Source organism: Dermacentor albipictus, chromosome 6, assembly GCF_038994185.2.
Source record: "Dermacentor albipictus isolate Rhodes 1998 colony chromosome 6, USDA_Dalb.pri_finalv2, whole genome shotgun sequence".
NCBI lineage: Eukaryota > Metazoa > Arthropoda > Arachnida > Ixodida > Ixodidae > Dermacentor > Dermacentor albipictus.
In genome coordinates this window covers 51,439,006-51,457,649 of record NC_091826.1, presented here as the reverse complement: position 1 = coordinate 51,457,649, position 18,644 = coordinate 51,439,006, and the positions used below count along the sequence as shown (strand labels likewise).

General features: G+C 45.7%; 1 protein-coding gene across 2 annotated transcripts in view; it reads left to right on the top strand.

Annotated features, from left to right (window-relative positions):
• LOC135911386 (uncharacterized) overlaps positions 1–18,644 on the top strand; it is a 497,365-nt gene that overhangs the window by 409,090 nt on the left and 69,631 nt on the right. The window contains exon 8 of one of the 2 annotated variants that reach the window (XR_011515167.1): positions 16,026–16,052. The exons of the other annotated variant lie outside the window; for it this stretch is intronic. The gene's annotated coding sequence lies outside the window, so the exon portion shown is untranslated. Of the gene's footprint in view, positions 1–16,025; positions 16,053–18,644 lie in introns of those variants that run through there. 2 annotated transcript variants of the gene reach the window in all.

The following is an 18,644-nucleotide window of genomic DNA, read 5'->3' as shown; positions in this document are numbered from 1 at the left end:
CGTCGTTCGCGTATGCAGTGTAAAGGACTGATGTGTTATTCGTCGCTCCATCAGACTGTCTATCACAATCTTTCACTTTCGTGAAGTGAGCTCCCAATCTTGATGGTGATCTACGTGTATACGTTTGAACATTCCTAATCCCAACTCAGTCATGATAGTTGGCACGCAATAGGTACGAAATCAAAAACAAAACAGCAGACGCTGTTTTCCTACAATTTTCGTACAAGCTGTGAGCAATGCAGCTTTCTAACTTCCTTTTTTTATGGTATTAACGATGTGGAAAGGAAAACGCCCTAATGTAACGTTTACAATTTAATTGCGTCTTCTCTTTAAGGACTTGTCTGTTGATGCATCATTCCTATAATCTTGTCGCAATTCCCTTATCACATGATCTAAATATCCTATTCTGATGAAAAACAACCATGCAAGAAGTCTCTCTAAATGTTTTCTGCCCGTAATCCCGCAAAGATGATTTTTCTCTTTGAATAATAAACTGTAAGCATCTTCTGCCTGAAAGAGACTCTAAAGGCAAATATTAAGAGGAAGCTTTAGCTCGGGCCCAACTCCGATGCGGCCCATTCAAATACATGTAAAAACGCAAAAACGTTTTTCTGAGAAAACCCCTGGACCGATTTCAAAGAAATTTGTTGCATTTGAAAGAAAAACTTAAATTCTAGTGACTGTTGGAAGCGGAATTTCGATTTAGGGCCTGAATTTTCTTAAAACGATTTTCAAATATTTGACCGTTTGAAAAAAATAGAAGCACGAAGTTGACAAATTCATAGTTCTGCATGAAGAACAGATATCGCGGTTCTGTAAACGGCATCCATTAGATCATTCAAAGCGGACAAATTCAATATGTCATTTTACATCTTACGTGAATTTGTTAGGTTGGTTACAACGGTTTTGCAAAAGTTGCATTTCCCTATGATTAAATTTTTTTATATTCATGTGTAACATATGAATTTTGTCCGCCTTAGATGTATTATTAGATGCCATTCACAGAATTGTATTATAATTTTTACTGGTTGAGTTACAGAGCTGTAAACTTCATAGTTTCGTTTTTTGAAAATCTGCGATTTTCGCCAATTTTTAATAAAACATTGACGACCTAACTCAAAAATTCGAAACCAACAGTCACTAGATTTTAAGTTTTTCTTTTAAATTCAACAAACCTCGTCAAATTTGGTGCAGTGGTTGCCGAGAAAAACGAATTCTCCTTTTACATGTATTTAGATAGGAGCACCCGAGCTAAAGCTTCCTCTTAAGTCAAACTAAATTGATAGATTAGTGCTTCAGAGTCTCTAAGGCGTCAATATTATCGCGAACAGGACCATAATAATGGAACACTTGAGGTAAATGCAGTACATCTTTCGAGACTCCCCCAGGACGTCTAAGCACTGCCCCTATCACGGAAGCACTCCTCAGATGAATTCTGCACGAGCACCCAAACATTAGTTGTAAAAGAAATATCCTTGTATTATATTATATGACGATATGAAATGCTGCGTACCCAGTTGCATCTCGTCTTTAGAAAGTAGAAGTGGGGCGCTATGCAGGATGCGCCGAGTTTGGCGAAACTCGGGATCTTCACGAGCTCTGGCGACACCCCAAAATGAAAGCACGAATGGTACCGAGACACAGTTTATCTTTCGACAAGCCTCCAGTTTCATTGGTTTATCTAGATCCACTCTGGCTGGCTATCATTTCTTCGGCGTTGCCTTCTGGGCGGTCGACAAACTGGGGCTCACGTGATCATACCGTCGGTGCATGGTCGTGCCTTCTTTCACTTGTTTGTCGTTCCACCGAGTGCATTACATGCAGAAGCAAGTTGTAAAACAAATGCATTTAGTACAATATTATTAGTTACTTTAACGTGGTTTAGAAGCATTTTGAAGCTTACGAGATGTGCACTGAATGCGTCTTAGACTAATTTGTAATTTAGTACCCTTCGCATTATACCACGAGGGAGCGCTGTAGTGGCGTCATCACATCCATTCACCGGGCAAGCATGGCGGCTAAGAATCAGGGAGGCCCAGTGTAAACAAACCCGTACAACGAGCTTGCAGTGCGCGACGTAGTGATCAGGCTCGACGAAGGCCACTATTTCTTGGATAGTTCTGTTCCTCCGTGGGCAATCTTCCCGTGCACCCGGTAAGACTGCCAATAGCTTCGGCGATTTTACAGATCGCAACGCGCACCTACTGTTCACGGCGAAGTGCTGAAGAAACAACTTGTCCGGTGCTGCTTCTGCGAGTGCGCCGAGTTCCTCCACTCTGCGTGACTGCGAGCGTCACGAACATTACATTGTGTGGGCAAAAGGTAGACATCCTATATAGCTACGAAGCGACGAGGTGGTACCGACGATGGATCTCGCTACCAACACAGTGAAGGAGACTTCGACAAACTGCAGATAAGTATATTTCTACTGTTTCATATTTAGCATAATAAGAGTGCACGGATTAAGTCACTTTCGTAGTAACGAACTGAATGTCCAGCAGTTTAAAGAAGGCAGTGAGAACCAATGAGTGTTCGTGCTTTTACGTGCAAGTGGGCCCGCGAAAATATGGTATAGATGAAGGTAACCTTCACTAACTTGGTGAGGCAACAGAAATTCATGAGTGACATTAAGCTAGCCAAATTTATGGAAGAGTATCTTTATCCAAGTGAAATATCAATAGCAAGTACTGATATAAAGCAGGAAACTTATACAAAAATTTCATGGGTTGAACAGCACATGGAAGGCATTACCGAATCGTGATCGCCACGTTACCGATATCCTTGAAAAAAGTCTAGAATCATTGCATTCCACCGGTTATGCAATATGGGACATAAACCTGGAGGTTAACAAAGAAACTTGAGATGTCAAGGACTGTGTAGAAAGCGAAGTAACAAAAATTGTTGCAGATAGCATTAAGGCAGGAAGACAGTGGCGTAGTAAACCGTGGCAACTGATATGCTAGTTGAGATTAAAAAAGAAAGGAATCGGCAGGCAGGCCATGCACGTATTCGATCACTTGTTGCCAATTCATATCAGGTGATTACATAAGCATTACAGAATGAATGTCAAGGAGAGAGAACTACAGCCAAGGATGGTAGAAAATTGCGTAATGGGACAAGAATATGATGTTTGTAGGCATAGGATGCAATCAGCTCGTATAAGACGGGATTGTAGGGTGAGGCATTTGTTTTGCAGCGAACAAAAATAGGTTTGTGGTGCTGACAGTAGAGACTCGTGAAGGTGCAGGGCCACCTCAGCTGCTGGCACACTAATCAACATGACAATTGGCTCTGAAAAAGAAAACCCCACTTTTGAAAAATAAAGCAATGTTGTCCCAACGCATTGTTTTACTATGCATACTACACTAGAGGCTTCCACATTTAAGGGCACTTGGTACTAATAGTGCAACGAGCATTTTTCTTTGTAAATAATGGTTTGTACGTGGCTGATTCATTCCAATACACTTTTTTGCAGCAAAACATTCTGCTGCTGGAGCCACTCAACCGCCTGGTGGCAGTAGGCGAGCGCCAGGCACGTGCTCTTGAGAGTGTGGCAAAGGTCCAGAGGGCTGCTCCGCAACAGTAGTATCGGTGCCCTCACTGCTCTCCTGTCGAGCCCACAGAAGGCACCTTATAAAGGAGCTTTCAGTTTAATATTTTGATTATTATTCAGGAACATGAATAAAATTATTGCAGTAAACATTGTGCTGTGCATATTAGGAGACTTATAACATGCACTTTGTGTCCCTTCAAAATAGGCAAAAACGTAAGACAACCTGTGCCGCTCTTGGACCATGTAAATAAAAAATACACTAATGCAGCATACACGTCATCATGCTGTTTGTTCTTTCTATGTGCAAGAATACAGTGCGTGTTCATTAGCCACAAGATGAACGGTGTGTGTAATTCACAATGAAGAAAGGAAACAGCAGGAGCTTAATAATGCTATCACCTATAGACTGTGCATATGACTGCAACACTCCCCAATTCAAATGTGCCATGCATTTACAAATTACATGCATGTTCGATACCACATATTCTTTAACATTGTCTTATAATTGCATGTACCATATTTCACACATCTTAAGCCCTTGCATAGCACACTTCTGATGTATCCATTTCATAGGCCAAATAATTGTACACTTTGTCCTTTTGTGTTGTATGAAAAGCAGCATCCTTTACAGTCGGATAAAACTTCAGAAGACAGGAGAGGCCCCACCCAGATGACCAAAGCGCAGCAGCCGATTGCCTACACGTCTAAAGAAATAGTCCCTCTCCAACGAGCAATATTAGTCTGTCTGGCGGCACGATATCAGTCTCGAGTGCGTGCCCATTGGTGCAGGCTTGTGTTCACCTGCCTTAAAGTGCAGATTCCGCAGCCTCCTAAAGTTGTATCCGACTATAGAAACACGTAATGCCTTGCACCAGTTGCATAGGCTTCTGCAATTTGATAGCACACAATGATCAGGAGCAGAAATCTATAAAGGCATCCAAGCAAAGCTGGCTGGCCACACTTCCATTATGAGGGGCTGAAAAAGGTCTCGCCAAATATTCCCATGACGTCCTTGAAAAAGAGGTGGTGTTTGGCACTTCTTTAGAATCAAAAACAGATTACACTGAATGTTGTGTAGCACGTCAAAACAAACTGAGCTTGGTTATTTGCACAGCATGTAATGGGAGGTCGAGCTTCACATAGGAAACAAACTGCTCTGTCCAGTACAATTTTGAGGCCGGTATGGCACCTATTATGGCACCGGTATGGCACCTATTATGTCAACAGTATCTATATACAAATTACACTTTTCACAGGCCATTGATTTCACCATTATTTTTGTGTGATGGTTCTTTCAATCAGCGCTTGTATTACATGAGCAGGTGGATTTGAAAGCAAAGCTTTGTTTGCAAACCTTCCAACTTCCATAAGTGTGTGGCAAGGCACTGGCATGTTGTCGAATAGCTCACACTTCCTCGGTCCTGCACCAAAGAAGCCCAATGCTCTATTTTAAGTTGGATCGCACAACAATTCAACGGCACACAAAGGAGTGTAACACACACAGCAAAGCATTCTGCTGTGTGTATTTCTCTTTGTGCCCCGTCGAATTGTTGTGCAATTAAACTTCAAGCTTCTATACCAATACACCGTCTTCAACCTCACCAATGCTCTAGTTATTAGGCCACAATGGTGCACATCTTTGAAATTTCCCAACACAAATTAGTTCTCCAAAAAATCACAAATGTTAAATTTTGCAGCACAGCTGTATGTATGAACGTGCCATATTCTTTACCACTAAACTCACAGGAATCAACGAGGCAAGCATTAACGAGCCTTGCTGCCGCCGTTACCATTATCATCATGACACCAATGGAAAGACAGTGCCACGTTTCAGTAAAGGGAGTGCTGGAGGGAAAGGTGTGACAGCGAGGGCTTACAATAAAAATAACAGTTACGAGACATGTTCAATGCCAACATATGCTGCATGTCGCTCAGCCTACTTTGGCAATGCGGCAAGTGTTTACTCGTTTGGGCATATCACGTTTTGTGTAGTTATTGCTCTAAAGCTGTACAAATGATCTATTTGCTCTGCAAGTTTTATTTTTATCATGGTAGGTTAAAGACCCACTTTTCATTGGCATCTGCACCACATTTCTCCCGATATGTAATAATGCCTTGGTGGTTCACGACATCTTCACGTACAGAGAGTTCTGCAGAGTATCGGATGTGCATTGTTCTAATGCTTAAGAATTAGAGCCCCATTATGAGACGAAAATATACAATTTATCCATCCAAAATAACGCCGCCCCCCCCCCCCCCCCCCAAAAAAAAGAAGATGCACTGAACCTCTTGCACATGCATCGACAGTGAACAGAGCAAACAATCTGAAGTATTTTCTTCATGCAAGCCAACACACTAAGATTCTCAATGCATTTTCATTTCGCCACAAATGCATAGGCACAACCGGCTTGGCGCAACATCCACATCTCGCGCTGCAACAAATTGTGCAATGCCTCGCTGTTTCATAGTGCGGCCGATAGATTACGCATGACCAAAATTCAGCATTGTGCATACTTAGTAACTTCACCAATGAAGAACCCCAAGTTCTTTATGAGATTAGGATTCATAGGTTACTTCACACAATTAGTGATATCCATTTATCTATTTATACTTAACCCCTTTCCCAAGAAAGTGAGCCATTTGGAAGGCACCCTGACAGATAAATAGAACAATCGACAAAAAGTGATCAACCAGCGAAAAAGTCTGTTAATCACAGTAACGCTGACATTGAAGGCGCCTTAATTCCTACGTACTTTCCATCGACACACCCGACTACGTTCGTAATGTTCCCACGAAGTGGGAAGCATTCTTTTATATATGCCCGCTCCGCCGCAGTATTCTGGAAAGCTAGCCACCGCTTACGCACTGCCGCATCGATAAGCGCGTCAGACACATCTCTGACACAGTGGCTAACAGTAGTTTGATGGCGTCCGATGTAACGCTCGGCGCCGACGCTTCCCTGAAAACTCCCAGTCCCGTAGAAACGGAGGGCACAGATGACTTGCTCTAAGACGGTGAGCGAATGAAGCCCGCCACGCTGTCACCGCAGACGAGAGTCTTCGCCTCGCTCGTCACACAGCCAGCACACTGATGTCTTCGACAGGCGAAAATGACGCTGAAACTCCCCGCCGGTCATGCAGGTGAACGGGTCCGGACGGTCATACTGACGCTTGCTGGCGCTGGATGCAATGCCGCTGCCGCTGCTGCTGCCGCCGCCGTGTTCCCGAGTTGAACTCGGAGGGGGTTTCGCGATGTACGAGTTTAGCACGAGTTCGCCTGTCAATCAAAACCAGAGGTCACGCCCCGCGCGAGGCATGTAACTATTGCGCGCGCACCCACTACAGTTGGGCCACGCCCAACTTATCTGCGGGCAACAGCGACGCGGTGTCGAGCTGAGAGGCATCAACAATCTTGACCGCCGACATAAAACACGCACAACGCACTGTCATCGGTGATGTACTGAGCACCACTATCGAAAACAAAGCGTTGACTGTCGCTGGCACACATCTTCTCGGGCTGAGATGGCCGCACAACACGGTTTCATTGCCTGCATTGCGGCGCGTAGCGCACAGTAAATAATTATCGGCACGTCACTGTAGGTGCTTGCAAGGCGTCGAGGGGGACGACGATGCTGAGGAGGGCTTATTGCAGCAGTCGTTTCAGATAGCTGCTCTGTCATCGGTGATGAAACGGAGCCACAACGTCGTAAACACGATCAGCGTCCGAGAATCGCTCGCTCTTCTAGGCCCAGTGCAATGACATTTCTTCATCACAAGCACTGCGCACTCAACAGTTCCAACACATCTCTCCTTTCGAAATCTGATTTCATAACTGCACACAAGAGTCCTCACCTGCCAAAATGCGAGTGCTGCGGTGTCGTTACGATATCCATCTGCGATCGCTGCTGGCTCCAGCAGAGGTAATCCGCAAGCACCTTCGACTGCACAACACACTCATATACTGCGTACGTGCGCTCAGAGGCGCCTTCACTGGGCAAGCGATGACAAGCGATGAATTCTGTCGCTGGGGAAGCACGCACGTTTCGCAATGTATCGCAAAGGCTTCGCGCACAAAGATAAACTGGTACATTTTCACTGAACTGCGACACTACGCACTCTAAAATAACATACCGCCATTTTACAGCGACAGCTGTTGTGTCGTTTTTAGTTGGTAAAGCGGGGGCCTTAATAGCCTAGTGAAGCGCCTGCGATGAACAGCCGTACCGCGGCGCTGCGTTTCTATTCCCCTAATAGAGAAAGAGTGGCCATGACCCTCCATGGATCATGACCGACTTTATTGAGAATAGCACTGCAGCGCCCCTAGGCGACTTATCACCGTATGAACGCCCTCGTGCGTGCGACCCGTTTCAATGTACCGCTTCTAAGCTTTCGCCTCCCTGTCGCCACTCACGGCAAGATGTGCAAAATTTAATAATTTGCTCGATCTCCGTTTATCATCACAAATTTCTAGCATTGAAAACGAAAAACAGATACCTAAAGAAATAAAAATGTGCGTTATTTTATTTGTCGCATTTTAACGTATTCGTTTGAGTGAAAGTGTAGGTGCAAGAATGCGCCGCATGTACCCCGTTCGCATTCGATGGAGGATAGATAGATAGCGCCCGAAAGATGAGGCACGCCCTTGACGCGCCCGGGAAAGGCGTGGCAAACGGCTCACGGCAAGTGTGCTGACAGACAGCGGGGCAGTCACGGTATCGCTAAGTTGCGTTAATCCGTTGATAACAATACGCGGCGCTGGCGCGTTTCGTTGTGCAGCCTTCTGCGCTTGAAACGTGGAAGCAGCGTGCCGCGCAGGGTGCGCTCATGTTGTCATACGCGACTTTCTGTCTACATATTTTTTGCCTGCACCTTCGGCCCGTTGCGCGCTATCTCCGTTCACTGACTGCCGTCGAGCAAACCCGGGCAAAACTCGGGTGAACGAGAAACTCGGGGCATCCTGCATAGCACCCCTGATTGACATTGCCCTTGACGACGCGGGCGGTGGAAAGGTTTTGTTTAGTTCGCCTCCGCGTGGTCCACGGTTTCACGTTTCAGCAGTTCCGTTATACCCTAGTGCTGGGCTGCTTTCTTTGATTCCCGAAACTCGCCCAAACTACAACAGGTACAGCAGAGAATCTAGTTTCCAGGTTATGTCAGATTCCCTAATGGCCTGCCCCACTTCAACAAAAAGTAGCTGAAGCGCCCAATCCAACGCTGCCTCGTTGCCGCCGTCTTTCGGGAGTGGTTTTACTCACCGGAGGCAGAAAAGGGTGGTGATGACGCAGGCAACGCTGCCACTCTCTCGGTTGAGTGGCGAGAGATTTGAATTTCGTAAAACGTATCCGAAACCTTCAGATGCAATTTTCTCCTAAAGTCTTTTCTTCGAAATGAAACAAGCGTTGCGATGTTTCTGGAATGGTATATAAGCAGTACACATCTACTTAATATTTGCCTTTAGTGTATGTCACGCATACGTTAACACCTGGTACGCTTGCTTCAACAGGTAGAATGAACACATGAACGCAACGTGCAGCACACACAACATTAATTCGATATGAAATTTTAGCAACAGTAGCACACGGTAACATTCAACACTCATTGAACACGGACTGCGTCTTGCCTTGCCATGTTTTACACTCGCACTAGCGCGTTAACCAACGTCTTTACGGCGATCGTTTATATGCTATCGTACGGGCGCTTACACTACTGGTTCTGTTAGGGGCGGATATCGGCATCCCCGAGTCTGTGTTCCGTCGTTACAATCCGGTCGTCTTCAATCGTCACTGGTGTCAGGCATCACCGATGCCCCGGCCAACGTGACGAAGGCACAGTCGCTGAGGAGCTGTCGCGCTCCAGCAGAGTGGCACTCGTGCCGGCTGGCGCTCCTGGTGCCCGCCGGCCCAGCTTAGTTCCCTAGACGGGACGGTCAGTGGCTGCAGGCAGACTTCGCGCGTCTACCTTCAGCCACGTGAACGCTGACGTGTCTTGGCAGGTAGGTCCGGGCGAGCGGTAGTTTCGGAGACGTCGATCATCTGCTCGCCGAGGTTGATACTCTGAAGGGACGTCGCTGCATCGCCTAGGTACTGGGTCAGAACCCAGAGTGGCGATCTCCGGCCATCCTCTCCTGGAACGCGGCACCCCGGCCACCCCGACGTTCTCCGCACGCGCCCCTGCTCCAAGATGACCGCTCCACGCACTCGTTTCACTCCTTCTTCCTTTTTTTCCCCATCTCTTCTTGCGTGCCTTCGATGATGGTATTACTTTTTCGTCTTTCTTCGTTTGCGCTTTTCACTCCTGACAGTGTCCCTTTAACTGTCATGTCATTTTCAGGTGCTTTTCGAATAACGCCGCACAAATCAGAGACGCAGATTTTGATAAGCTCCTCGAGATAAGCCGTGCCATCGGAGAAGGGTTTCCGTAGGGGGCAACTCAGCCTCAGATACATTTGGCGGACTGGCATGTTGTGGCGCTCAGCTTGGGCACAAATATATAATATTGTACTGTTTCAAAGGCATGGTTGTTTTTCTGGACTTATGTGGCAGACTGTTTAGCTTACTACAATAATAGAAATAATGCTAAAGGTCAACGGCTAGAATGCATGATTCAATACGTACACAGGACAATACATATGTCACCTGCGCCCAAGCGTTCTTGGACAAGCGACCACTCGGTGATACATGCAGTTCTCATGAAGTGCAAGATCGCTCGTGTTGGAAAACGACGACTGACGTTGGCAGGAGAAAAACAGGTGTGCTGTATATGCCGTACATTCAGATCACGTGATTGGGAGAAGGGGCCTTAGAAAGCTATGCGCTTTATTAAGCGAAAGATGACATGGAAGGTGTACAACTGTTGTGGAGACGATATTTAGGTGCCGTCTGTTGTTTCACTGGGTAACACCATGGAGAACGAATCCTTTCACTGGTGCATTTATAGGGGCAACCCAGATCGCTATATATAATAGCAGACTCGTTAGTCCTGTATTGTGCAATTCGGCAAAGCACTTCCGCCAAAATACGGGAGGGCTAGACAAGAAAGCTTCGATTTATGCACCTGCTGCTGCCGTGCACGCATATAATACACGTGAAACCAGTGAACCAGGAAGCCGCGTGGCGGGCGATCATTCGCGTGGCCTTATTGAAAGTGTAAAACCATTGAAAGTGTAAAAGGAGACATTTTAAACACTATTTTAGTTAGCTTAGCCCGACTGATGCTGAAACATCTTGAGGTGGTGTTTTATTGGTTCAAGGACGCATTCACTGTTGCGTAAGAATTATATTTGTGAATATGTTTCAATCATCCCCTCTACCTTCTAGGCCTTTTAGCGCCAATTTTGACACGTGCTCTCTAATAAGCGAATACGCCAAAATGCACTGGGTTCAATCACGCGAATGATTACAACTGGCGGTTTCGATATCTTATGCGTGGGCTAGCATTTTCCAATGTTAAAAGGGGCAGGCAGGTTGCTCGCCAATTCCCCCGTAAATATAACTTCGGCACTAGATACCACGACCAGTCACCAGCACCACGCTAGAATATTTCTTTTGGATCCCATAACCGTTTACTACATTTGGGTATACAACGGATTCAAGCTTGCAAGGGTGTGGCAAAAGCGGCGTGAGCAGAAAAGCGCAATGCCGAGCAAGACGGGCTCTGTGGCGACGATCGCAACGAGATGGGGCCTGAGTAGCGCCCCATCGTCTGTTCAGCGATGGCATACGGAGAGCGTGGCTACGGATACGATATATGGAAACAAAGCGCTGCGCGAGCTGAGGTCTGTCTGCGGCGGCTGCTGGGCGTGCATGCCTCAACTAAGCGCTGCCTCTCGCGATCTCTCGTTTAGCGAGGTAACCACGCCACACATCGCTCTGTCTCCAATGTGCCACACGAGAAAAACAACCCACGCCAGCCAATAGATCGCGAAATGAAAACGCGTATACATTTCGCTTAAGTGAGTATAGTAATCGTCGATGAATTTCTTACTCCAGAAAGAAACGGTAGAACCTGACCCGATACCAAAGGTCGTGCCATGTCTTGCAGAGGGTTCGCAGAGTTCTACTACTAGGGAATTCTTGGGGAATGAGAGCCAACCCCAAGGCGGGGTGCCGTTTAACACAGCGGCCCAAAGCTTTCGCTGACACGTGGCGAGAATTGGGCAAACTGACACGCTCTCGCTCGTGAGGCAAAAAAAGGAAGTAATTATTTCTAGTGGCCGATAGGAAGTTAGAGCGTACACAAATGCTCTAGCTTGTGCTGCGTGGGACTTGACGTATACGTGCCAGTCAGGACAAAGAAGTATAACGAAGTCGAACGGCTTTATAACGTAGTGCTTGGGGCCTCCGCAATCCTATGTTGTACGCGTCGCTTCATTGTAAAGGTCACGCAGCTCACAGAAGAACAGAGACAGAGTTATTCATTCGTGATACAGGTCATTCTGTATCGGAGAAGGCAGCAAAGGGTGGTGATGACGTATGCAACGTCACCACTCTCCCCGTTGCGAGGCGGGAGGTTTGAATTTCCAGAAGGTATTCTGAGCGTTCAGATGCAATTTTCTCCTAAACTAAGTCCTTTCTTGGCACGAAACAAGTTCATTCAACAAGGTCATTTTGTTCAAGAAACGTTCGTTGTAGAGGTGTTCAGCTGTAGTTGCCGTTGGCATGAGAGAAACATGCGTACAATTTGAGCATCGTGTTGCTATGCTTTGACGCATATCATGAGCAGCCAACAAACACTGACACCAAGACAACATTGGAGAAATTACTTGTGTTTAATAAATGAAATAAAGAAACGATAAATTATTGGAAATTAAAGTGGATGAAAAATGGCTGTGGCTTAGGTAAGGTTAAGCCCAGGATGCGAAGCATACTAGCCTTTATTTTAGTTGTTGAACCACTGTTTAGCCTGGTGAACTGCTGTTGCTTGGCTATATTTGGTTCGGCTAGACGAAGAAACAACTCATGCATTACTTCTTCGCCTTCAAGAGTGGAACGCGACAGCGTTCCCGTCGACCCGCCAAGAGGTGTAAGACAATGGGCTACAGGGCAGCGACTACGCGCCCCCCATTGGACGCGGTGAGCGTCGAGCAAAGCAGCGTTCGGCGCGGCAACGAAATGTGCGCCTGAGCAAGAGACGCACGCCTTAGAAACAGCTCGTTTCTAAGGCAACACCGCATTCACTAGAGGCGCTTTTGTACCGCTTTGAAGCATCGTACTCGTGGCTCAGTGGTAGCGTCTCCGTCCCACACTCCGGAGACCCTGGTTCGATTCCCACCCAGCCCGTCTTGCAAGAGTTGAGCCAAAGCCACTTCTCCTCTGTCGTGACGTCACGGTGTCACGTGATTTCATGGCGACACCGCCGCGCCTGAGGAGCTGGGTTGAGCTCTCGTAATATGCTTCGCATAAAAAATAACTTGCCGCAAGTAGGAACCGAACCCACAACCTTCGCATTTCGCGTGCGATACTCTACCAATCGAGCTACCGCGGCGTTGCTTTCCCATCCGCTTTCTTGGGTGTTTATGTGTCCTATTTATGCTTAGACGCAGTCACTTCAGGGGGCATCACGCACACCGCTGCCATTGGAGCCGAATGCTAGCCGCACATGCGCACATGTTATCGGTGATAACCCCCGCAGCATCTCTGGCAATCTTAGTACTCTTCTAACAAATAGTTCGTGGCTATATGAAGAGCGTGAAAATCAGAGCAGCTCTCTTGAATCACTTCGCTTTCAGCAAGAGCCTCTTAGGTCAATTCGATTTCGCACAACCAATGACAGCTTTAGCACGGCAAACTGGGCGAGCTGGTGAATGAACATGTTGGGTGGGTTACGCAAACCAGACGAAAGAAAGAAGCGCACTCTGCGCTCGTATTGTGTACTTCCTTCTGTCTTTCGTCCTGATTGCGCTGCCCGCCCCAAGGAACGTGTTTGACAGCTTCCGAAGCCTTTCTTTTTTAGTTTTGTCCTCCGCTTTACGGTTTCTTCTTTTTCCTAATGGGGTCTGGCCCTCCTTGCATACCGGCGCATTGTCATTGACGTATCCTCATGCAGCACGTTACGCACGATCACTCACTCATGAGCTTACAAGAATAATTCATCCATCTGTGGGTAACACGGCAACAGGAAAATATAATTTTTATTCCTGGTTGCCGTGGATATAAGAGCAACTCTGAATATTTATTTTCTCAATTATACGCCCAAGATTCGCCTTATAGTCCGCCGCCGCTAACAAACCGCTAGCTCGACTACTCGAAGTAGAAACACAGAAAACGCCTAGTTCCGTAAATCTGAACTTCAAGCTCAGCTGAGGTCAAACTGGGACTTAGGCTGCCACTACCGGCGGCGGCTGCGTACGCCGCGTGGGCACCCATATCTTTATTGCGATCTGCGATGTCTACAAAGTGCGCCGAGTGCCGGTAGCTTCGAATGCGCAGTGCTTTCGACATTTAGTTCGTGATGAAGTGAGGCGCAGCGCGAAGGCCGTTTCGCTCGCTGCTGCTGCAACGCCTAGTAGCTTGTGTGTGTTTTCTTATGGTGCAGTTGTAGATGTCGTATTTGCTGACGGCAACGAGCAGCGTCGTTGTCCTTTTCCAAAGCAAGCAAAACCCTCCTGATCGCTCGACAAATTCGGTTCAAACGCCTTCAACCACGGCAATTTTCTTCCTGGAAGTCGTTAGACCAGGCATGAAAACAAATTGTGGATGAATGGCACCGCACTCACATACAAATAGCATTCTATTATCTCGCAATAACGATATGCTCTATATTTTCTAACACCCTTGCTTGCCCAATGAAGAACGCATACAGCCGCTTCAACAACAACGCAATAATAATAATAATCTTAATTTTATTATTATTAGTACAACTACTAATAACATTATTGTGTTTAGCTGCAACACGTTAATACCAGAGGTACAGTAAACAGCGAAGTATATTTGTGACTTCAGCGATGCACTTTATCGTGGACATGTGAGAAAATCATTCAAGAGGCCGTATGCCACATACGACAAAAACTGGGTTGACTCCGACAATAATGATTGGCCTTAAAAAGAAGCTATTAGACGTCATTTGTGCTAAGTAACAACATCTGCCCCGATTTATTAAATCTAAATTTGTTAGTGTTGCCTTTTGGTGCTCAACTTCAAACATCAAATCCATCGAGTTCCCTTGTGCTATGGGGATTTGCATAATCTAGATGTCCTAAGATGTCCGCTGCAAAGATTACTTAAGGACTTCAGATTAGCGCTAAGCTAACAAATAACACAGTCTGCTTCAAGTTAATGAATTTAGATCCTTAGCACAACCGCATGTCGGGTCGATTATTCTTGTCAAATATTGGTTATTACGGCAAAATCAAGTGGCTCATAGCCCCTGTTGTCTGGAAAACGTGGCGTGCGGTACCGGAAGTCACGTGAGCTCTTCGCGCGACTACACGCACTCGTGCCGCAGCTCGCGCGTTTGTCCTTGTCATCTCCCACAGCTGGCTCCGATGCCACTCATCATGACCCCCCAAAAAAGAAAGGGCAAGGTTAAATAGGATAGAGTTGATTAGGGCACTCGAACCCCCTATGACCTTCGATGGGAGTGCCACCCGCGACCTTTGGTGGGGGTCGAATCCACGATCGTTGGTGTTAATTAGGGTGAAGTTAATTAAGGTACAGTTATATGAGGTAGCGTCAATTAAGGCACCCGAACCGATGACTTTTGGTGGGAGAAAACAAGTAATAAGAAGTAACAACGCATTGGAATGAGAATGTCAAGTAATTTATTTATTGTCTCTTGAGCGTGCAGGCTTTCGCCTTTGCTTTCTCTGGCGTCTGCTAAAGTTTCTTTCAATTTCTTTTTCCTCATTCACAAGGTTTTGAACATTCTTTGTTCTTCAATATGTAGCGTTTCTAATGACTTATGTATCCAATTTCTTGGTATAGATAATCAACTCTCCTAATTGTTATATATATTGTTCACATGAAGGTATTTTTGTTCTTTATTCTTTATTCAATCATCACCCCGCTTAGCCCGAAGGCGATACATTAGGGGAGTTTAAATGCCAAAAAAAGCACGTTGATCTTCATAGAAGTAGCACACTTGTTGACTTGGTAGGCGATTCTATTCGCTAACGGAACGAACAAAAAATTAACTAATTCCATAATAGTTCCACCGCGACATTCTGAAATCTTGAACCGATGACGAGTGCGTGCACAGACATAATGAGGCCTGTGTAAGTTTATTTTCTTTCGAACGCCGGTTTTATCATGACATATTTGATAAAAGAGTTTCAGTCGCAATTTTTTTCCACGAGAGCAAGGAATTTCTCATCCTATTTAATTTTCTATAATGGTACAGCTATCAGTTCGCCAGTACCGGCGTAAGCCAAACCTGCATGCTCTGTTCTGGATTTTATGGAGTTTGTCGCTTACTGTTTTTTGCCAATGGTCCCACACGGCAAAAGCATATTCGAACATTGGTCGAACGTATTTTAGGTAAGCAGCTGACTACAAGCAAGGCAGCGCGTGTCTCAGATGTCGCTGTATTATGTTCATGGTCCTGGCGCCATTGGCAACCACTGGATCAACGTGAGCGTTCCATGAACCATCGGCTGAGAATGTCATACATAAGTATTTATACTGTAATTTTCGCTTGTCTGTACTATTGCTAATAATAATCTCAGATGTTAGCCTCTATTCTTCTATGTGTAAAAGTAACATGAACGCATTCTTTAGTATTTGTGTTCATTCTCCATCTTGATAACATTTAAGAACACATGATAAGTTACTTTGCAACAGGGAAACGTCATCTTCTTTTCTAATTTCCCTATATAGCACAAGGCGATCACAAACGACCGTATACTAAAACCAATTCCTGAACAAATGTCATTTATATATATTGTTACGGATGTATAGTGGATTTGTTTTCAGTGAAAAGAGTAGAGAAGGCATGGGAGGGTACGAATCATCTGGTCAGCCAGAACCGTGGAGCCGCTTCTTTTTTCTCTTCTCCCTCTCCTCCAGTGCGGCGTTACATTTTCCTACGGGGTAAAGGACGCATACAGAGCGAGTCAGAGTGTGTGTTGATGGTACCGTTTCAATCGTGCGACGTAAACAACTTGTGTCTTGCGTGAACGGGGGTTATCAGCCATCACTTAAAGGGACACTAAAGTGAAACAATAAATCAGTTTAGACTAATGGAGCATTGTTTGAGAAACCTGCAGGCAGTCATTAAAAAAATGATATGATTATTAGATGAGAAAACCAAGGTACAAGTATCAGTATTTGAATTTTGCGCCGAAACCCCAGCGCTCGTACGACAGCGTGACGTCAGAGATTCCAAAGTATGTTTCCGCATTTGGGCCGCATTGGCTGAATAGAGGTTTCCGAAACTTGCCATGTGCAATGTTTGGTTCCTTTAGAACACATTGTGGTCATTCTGCACCACTATACATAATTAGTAGGGCCTAGAAGATGCCATCAAAATGCAAGACGTCACAGCCCCCCGGTGCGGAAACTTAAGTAGGCGTCGCCACACGTAATTCGTTTTTGCGCTATTTGTGGCTTATCAAACGTCTTATCGATGTAAGAGTGGTGTTTTTGTAGTTGTAGAACGCTAATTTACTGATGCAGAAGAAATCATTTTTCACTTTAGTGTCCCTTTGAGCTATCACATAGGTCCCGTCACTCAAGCATTGGAAAATGATGAACGGGTCCGAATACTTGGAGAGAACCTTTCGGTAAAGTCCCCTTTTCTGAACCGGTGTCCACAGCCACACGAAAACACCGGTGGCGAATGTGACGAGCAGATGTTGTATGTCGTAGCGAGCCTTAGCTTGAACATGCGACGATAGGTCTCTGAATCAGGCAAATCGATGGGATTCTTCGGCACGACACTATATCGGCGCGACAGAAGCATCGTCCTTAGGTGAAAAAGTACCGCATCGAGAAATCTTTGAAGACAGCGACCCATATATGTTGTCATTACTTCCTTTCATCTCGGTATCTTAAGTGGAGAATATATAATTTACACGTGAGGGCAGAGGGCGGGACTGTGAACTCCACCAGTGAATTTGTTTTTGGCAAGGTAACGATAAACTGCATTAATAATCACTTGGCTGCCTGGAATTCCTCGAATATGGCAAGTCTCTCCTTGAATGGTCGAAACCCATAGGACGGCACCACGATAGAGAACGAAAAATTCAAATTCACCGTTTTAACGAGTGGGAGAACGTGCCTACAGGACTTTTCATTTAAATGCCTCGCTGAGGCCATAGTGCGGTTGGAATTTTTGTATTTTAGTGTCTCATTCCATCAGAACATATACTTTATTTTCTTAGCTCATCCGAAACTAATTGCGACCATTTTAATGTGAATACATTTATTTTACTACTTTGTTTGGTCCCTATACAGCCACGTTACATTGTTATAGCCAACGACGATGCCAATTGTCATTGATCTCATCATTTACTGGATTACAACATTGGTTGAAGCTCTTTGGACATAATTGGCCCTTGCGCCCTAAAACACCACAAATCATCTTCATATTAGCGAGTGGTGACGTTTACCACTACTTGCAAAGCTACCCCTAACACCTAATACTTAGTAGGCCTTAACTGCTCAGTGGGTTTAAGATGACTTGATGGGACAGAGGCACCACCGGTGCTTCGCTTAATAGGCTTGTTCATTCCTCTAGGCGGTGTCATGCTACGTAATAAGTCCGCCGCCACATTTACCCCGTCTCGCGTTGAGGCCCACATACATTTAAAGGACGCTAAAAAGAGACACCGTTTCAACTTGGTCTGACAATTAATGTTTTCAAAACAATTTTCATTACCTCTTCGAAACATTTTCTTTACTATTTTCGCTACTAGGTGTTTGAGAGAGAGAAGAGAAAGCAAGGGGAGGGAAGGCAGGGAGGTCAACCAGAACAGCATCCGGTTTGCTACCCTACACTGGGGGTGGGGGAAAGGGGAATAGAAAGGGCAAGAAAGGGAGAGAGTCAGCACTGAGTACGTGTGGGAGGGACACCTTACACAATGACACTATAAGCGGTCTCTTAAGCCCGTGCACTTCAAGTACCGCACTAGTGCACGAATCGCTTTTCGAGCCAGT